Genomic DNA, 6,737 nt, shown 5'->3' with positions numbered 1-6,737 from the left:
CATGGTGGTGACATTAACACTTGGTAGACTATATAACTTAAACATCCATGGTGGTGACATTAACACTTGGTAGACTATATAACTTCTATATCCATGGTGGTGACATTAACACTTGGTAGACTATATAACTTAAACATCCATGGTGGTGATGTCGGGGCAGGTTCCTTGTTCTTTGTCAATCATTTACTTATTGGTGAAATCAGCAACCAGACAATATCTTTAAGTAAATCAATCATTCATTTATTAATGTGGTTGCAGACAGAAGTTGACAACGGGAACACAGCATGTATGTTTCAGAGTAAGTTCTGCAACCCACCTAAGGGCACAGCTGATTATATACATGTGGTCACTACCTGGTGGTATAATCACCTACGTCAATGTATGTGTGTATCAATAAGCTGAGGTTACCTTATAAAGTAACCTGGTACAGTATCTCCTCTGAATTCATTAGCATTGTCCACTACCACACAATATCAACATGTCAAAACCAGACAGTGGTTACTTCTCTTTATCTAGTTTCAGTCTGACTCAGACCCAGCCTGCAAGCCCACTCTCACAACAGCCAGGGCCTAACCACAAAGACTAATATAGACTCAGACCCAGCCTGCAAGCCCACTCTCACAACAGCCAGGGCTTAACCACAAAGACTAATATAGACTCAGACCCAGCCTGCAAGCCCACTCTCACATGAGCCAGGGCTTAACCACAAAGACTAATATAGACTCAGACCCAGCCTGCAAGCCCACTCTCACAACAGCCAGGGCTTAACCACAAAGACTAATATAGACTCAGACCCAGCCTGCAAGCCCACTCTCACAACAGCCAGGGCTTAACCACAAAGACTAATATAGACTCAGACCCAGCCTGCAAGGCCACTCTCACAACAGCCAGGGCTTAACCACAAAGACTAATATAGACTCAGACCCAGCCTGCAAGGCCACTCTCACAACAGCCAGGGCTTAACCACAAAGACTAATATAGACTCAGACCCAGCCTGCAAGCACACTCTCACATCAGCCAGGGCCTAACCACAAAGACTAATATAGACTCAGACCCAGCCTGCAAGCCCACTCTCACATGAGCCAGGGCCTAACCACAAAGACTAATATAGACTCAGACCCAGCCTGCAAGCCCACTCTCACAACAGCCAGGGCCTAACCACAAAGACTAATATAGACTCAGACCCAGCCTGCAAGCCCACTCTCACATCAGCCAGGGCCTAACCACAAAGACTAATATAGATGCTTGTACAACGTATAGTGGCAGAGTTTTAGACACATAGAAACAGTATCTATTATAAGGCCTGCAGCAAAACATATGAATCTTCAAGTCCCCTTAATCACTAATGGGGAGGGTCTTTGGGACCCACCCTCTACAATGACATTAACACTTGGTAGACTATAGAACTTAAACATATTGGTTGTTCCTGTTGGGTAGCAACTTCACCAGCTTGTTGTTGTTGTTGTTGTTCTGAAGCATCTTGTGTGATGTTGGTCTTGAGGGGAGAAGGTGAGAGAAGATGGATTCTATTCATATGCTGTCCAGCTTCTGAAGAACGTATGGTGCTAGAATGGAGAAGAGATCAGTAAACAACAGAACGTATGGTGCTAGAATGGAGAGGAGATCAGTAAACAACAGAACGTATGGTGCTAGAATGGAGAGGAGATCAGTAAACAACAGAACGTATGGTGCTAGAATGGAGAGGAGATCAGTAAACAACAGAACGTATGGTGCTAGAATGGAGAGGAGATCAGTAAACAACAGAACGTATGGTGCTAGAATGGAGAGGTGAGGAGGTCAATAAACAATACATTTAGATTCTCTCCACAACTAGACAGTTACAGTACATTTGACCTTAAAGTAACATCCTAATTGTATATATACTTACCTATATAGACACACTTCCCAGGTTTGACAGAAAAAAACTTGCTACAAAGACTATTTTCCTGACTGTCTCTACTGATGGCCTCTAACAGCAGAATAAAATAAGTGGGATATTTAAACAGCACTGAAACAGAGTAGGTTGCTAGTTGACGATGTGTTGTAAATTGTTTCAATGCTGCCATCTACAGATCTTCTAATGTATTGTAATACCACATGTACCAATACAGTAGAATAGACAGTGACACTGTGTAATGATACAATGACCCTCCATCCAATGTTCTGCTGCTGTTGTGCAACATTGTGACGCCACTGACATGTTTACAGGTTGCCATGCCGACGAAAGAGAAGGTGTTTTCATTCTGTAACAAGGCCTTCACTTCAGTCTGGATGGCTGGTTGACTGCAGACAGGTTACACAGTATCAGTGGAGGTGTTAGGCTGTTTCTGCTCTCCTCCCAACTACTAATGGAATTGTCCTGCCAATGCAACGTATGAAAATGTATCCAGTCACTACTGTAAGTCTCTCTGGATAAGAGCGTCTGATAAATGACTCACATGTTCAATGTAATGTTCAGTTTGACAATATCAATGGAATAGACCAAAGCAGAGCCATGTATTTAGATATGAACAGATATCGCGATTGAGGATCATGTCAGTATTTAGCTACGTTATTAGCTGTTTTGCTCACCAAAGGTGTAACAAAGTGAAACTGTGTTGACGTCAAAGCCTCAGTTCCGGGAGAGTAGTGGGTGAAACCATTCACCTCGGAAAAAGGGGTGATATAAATAAAGTTTCCTTTCATTATGTGTTACTGAATTCATTAAAATATTTGCTGCCATTGTAGTAAGGTTGGTAATACGAGAGGTCTTCGGACTTACTATTTTTGTATAATTTTCTTTGAAAGAACAACTAGTGTGTTTTGAGTGCTTCTCCCCTATTTGGGAAGTTGGTCTGCCCGCTCCTCAGTCTGACAGATATTCTGAGAGCAGGTTCGAGTCCTCTTCCTCCGTACATAAACACTGTTTCAAACTGTATAACACAATAGTGGTTTTGGAAAACTGGTTCATATATCCTAAAGTCAATAGCGAATGTGGCTCTGTATATATTTATTTAGCCGTTCATGAATTGAAGACTTATTTCAGCCAGTTAACCAAGTTGTTGCTGTCTTAGCTAGCCGTGTTAATGACGAGCTAACGAGCACCGTTGGTCTCTGCACTACAATGTCACGCTAGTTATTACCAGCAGGTGATTTACTAGCAGGTGACTTATTGAAATATTAAGTGAATGTTTATTTTCTTACTACCTTAAAAGGTTTATATAAAAGGGTTGTACTTGTGCTCTGTATTTATGGATTAATATTACTTCACATTGAGGGTTTGTATCAATAACGTTACTGTTGTTCCTATCTAACAGATGTCTTGTGTCCTACCTAACCATGTATCACTACTGTTGTTCCTATCTAACAGATATCTTGTGTCCTACCTAACCATGTATCACTACTGTTGTTCCTATCTAACAGATATCTTGTGTCCTACCTAACCATGTATCACTACTGTTGTTCCTATCTAACAGATATCTTGTGTCCTACCTAACCATGTATCACTACTGTTGTTCCTACCTAACCATGTATCACTACTGTTGTTCCTATCTAACCATGTATCACTACTGTTGTTCCTATCTAACAGATGTCTTGTGTCCTACCTAACCATGTATCACTACTGTTGTTCCTATCTAACAGATGTCTTGTGTCCTACCTAACCATGTGTCACTACTGTTGTTCCTATCTAACCATGTATCACTACTGTTGTTCCTATCTAACAGATGTCTTGTGTCCTACCTAACCATGTATCACTACTGTTGTTCCTATCTAACAGATGTCTTGTGTCCTACCTAACCATGTGTCACTACTGTTGTTCCTATCTAACAGATATCTTGTGTCCTACCTAACCATGTGTCACTACTGTTGTTCCTATCTAACCATGTATCACTACTGTTGTTCCTACCTAACCATGTATCACTACTGTTGTTCCTACCTAACCATGTATCACTACTGTTGTTCCTACCTAACCATGTATCACTACTGTTGTTCCTATCTAACAGATATCTTGTCCTACCTAACCATGTGTCACTAACGTTACTGTTGCTAACCAGGTGTTCTCTGTCTCTCTAGAGAAGACAGGCTATGTGCCCACAACCCACAAAATGAGGTGGAAACTGAGATGCACTTCCTATCCTCCTGCCAAATGTATGACCAGTTTATTCATACTGTTTGTTGTAGTCTGTCCAAGAGGGGAATCACACAGACTGATCTCAGTTAATTCATACTGTTTGTTGTAGTCTGTCCAAGAGGGGAATCACACAGACTGATCTCAGTTAATTCATACTGTATGTTGTAGTCTGTCCAAGAGGGGAATCACACAGACTGATCTCAGTTAATTCATACTGTATGTTGTAGTCTGTCCAAGAGGGGAATCACACAGACTGATCTCAGTTAATTCATACTGTATGTTGTAGTCTGTCTAATGATTAAATCACACAAGACTGACAGCCTGTAATTTTATTAAAAGCATCCAGTTGATTACATGGCAGTTTAGAGAGCAACATCATGACAATAATCTACTTCACAACATTTATAATCAATATACATCACTATCTCCATATATATAACAACAAACCAAAACGAAATATGATTTATAATAATACCTGGACTAATAATGGAAACACTTCAAGATAAAGAATCTAAGAGACACTAAATAAGATAAAGAATCTAAGAGACACTAAATAAGATAAAGAATCTAAGAGACACTAAATAAGATAAAGAATCTAAGAGACACTAAATAAGATAAAGAATCTAAGAGACACTAAATAAGATAAAGAATCTAAGAGACACTAAATAAGATAAAGAATCTAAGAGACACTAAATAAGATAAAGAATCTAAGAGACACTAAATAAGATAAAGAATCTAAGAGACTAAATAAGATAAAGAATCTAAGAGACACTAAATAAGATAAAGAATCTAAGAGACACTAAATAAGATAAAGAATCTAAGAGACACTAAATAAGATGAAGACAAAAGCAGAAAGCAATACATTCTGGAACACAAAATAGCCATTACTGCCATCTCTTAAAATAATCAAAATCCCAAGTTACCCAAAATCCCATGTTACCCAAAACCCTGTGTTACCCCAAACCCCATGTTACCAAAACACCATGTTACCAAAACCCCATGTTACCCAAAACTCAATGTTACCCCAAACTCCATGTTATCCAAACCCCATGTTACCCCAAAACCTCATGTTACCCCAATCCCCATGTTACCCAAAACCCTGTGTTACCCCAAACGCCATATAAGCCCAAACTCCATGTTGGCAAAACCCCATGTTACCCCAAACCCCATGTTACCAGAACCCCATGTTACCCAAAACCCCATGTTACCAGAACCCCATGTTACCCAAAACCCCATGTTACCAGAACCCCATGATACCCAAAACACCATGTTACCAGAACCCCATGTTACCAAATCCCCATGTTACCAGAACCCCATGATACCCAAACCCCCATGTTACCCAGAACCCCATGTTACCCAGAACCCCATGTTACCCAAAACACCATGTTACCCAAAACACCATGTTACCAAAACCCCATGTTACCCAAAACGCCATGTTACCAAAACCCCATGTTACCCAAACCCCATGTTACCCAAAACCCCATGTTACCCAAACCCCCATGATACCCAAAACACCATGTTACCAAAACCCCATGTCACCCAAAACACCATGTTACCAAAACCCCATGTCACCCAAAACCCCATGTTACCAAAACCCCATGTTACCAAAACCCCTTGTTACCCAAAACCCCTTGTTACCCAAAACCCCATGTTACCCAAAACCCCATGTTACCAAAACCCCTTGTTACCCAAAACCCCTTGTTACCCAAAACCCCATGTCACCCAAAACCCCATGTTACCAAAACCCCATGTTACCCAAAACCCCATGTTACCCAAAACCCCATGTTACCCAAAACCCCATGTTACCAAAACCCCTTGTTACCCAAAACCCCATGTTACCAAAACCCCATGTTACCCAAAACCCCATGTTACCAAAACCCCATGTTACCAAAACCCCATGTTACCAAAACCCCATGTTACCCAAAACCCCATGTTACCAAAACCCCATGTTACCAAAACCCCATGTTACCAAAACCCCATGTTACCCAAAACCCCATGTTACCCAAAACCCCATGTTACCCAAAACCCCATGTTACCAAAACCCCTTGTTACCCAAAACCCCATGTCACCCAAAACCCCATGTTACCAAAACCCCATGTTACCAAAACCCCTTGTTACCCAAAACCCCTTGTTACCCAAAACCCCATGTTACCCAGAACCCCATGTCACCAAAACCCCATGTTACTCTGGTGGTAAAAAAACAAACTAAATGAATAATGGTGGTTGCAGTCACTACTTTTAGATTTAAAACACAAAACTGACCTAAGATCAGCATGTAGGGTCAGATTCATTCTACTCCTACTCCGTCCCCTGGGCTGCTCTCTCCTCTCCCGGTCCAGCTTCAGCTCTGGAGCTCAGAGAGACCATCTCCATGGCATTGACATAAAGAGCCATGCTGCTCACCCTGTTCACTCTCTTCTGCCTCCTGGTGGGCTAGGGAGACACAGCACCACCAGTCAGACATTTACTCTCTAGTATCTCCATTCTCTCTCCCTCCCTCCCTCTCCCCCTCACCCTCTCACCCTCTAGTTTAAATGACTTGTAACGTCTGAGTAAATGTCTTTACCTTGTAGTACAGGTAGGAGGTGGTGATGGCTGTCAGTAGGATCAGCAGCACTACAACGTG

General features: G+C 41.5%; 2 long non-coding RNA genes across 2 annotated transcripts; one reads left to right on the top strand and one right to left on the bottom strand.

Moving 5' to 3' along the window:
- Positions 1-218: 218 nt before the first annotated feature.
- Positions 219-2,212, bottom strand: LOC135570271 (uncharacterized). Its single transcript, XR_010463498.1, has 2 exons — positions 1,889-2,212; positions 219-1,565 (listed from the first exon to the last, which is right to left on the bottom strand). It is a non-coding gene; the product is annotated as an uncharacterized LOC135570271 (long non-coding RNA).
- On the top strand, positions 1,703-2,689 carry LOC135570272 (uncharacterized). The gene is made up of 2 exons (XR_010463499.1): positions 1,703-1,788; positions 2,209-2,689. It is a non-coding gene; the product is annotated as an uncharacterized LOC135570272 (long non-coding RNA).
- The last annotated feature ends 4,048 nt before the right edge of the window (positions 2,690-6,737 follow it).

The sequence above is a fragment of the Oncorhynchus nerka genome, unplaced genomic scaffold (assembly GCF_034236695.1).
Source record: "Oncorhynchus nerka isolate Pitt River unplaced genomic scaffold, Oner_Uvic_2.0 unplaced_scaffold_1002, whole genome shotgun sequence".
Lineage (NCBI taxonomy): Eukaryota > Metazoa > Chordata > Actinopteri > Salmoniformes > Salmonidae > Oncorhynchus > Oncorhynchus nerka.
Note: the sequence above shows the minus strand (reverse complement) of the source record. Positions and strands in the feature narration are given on the sequence as shown.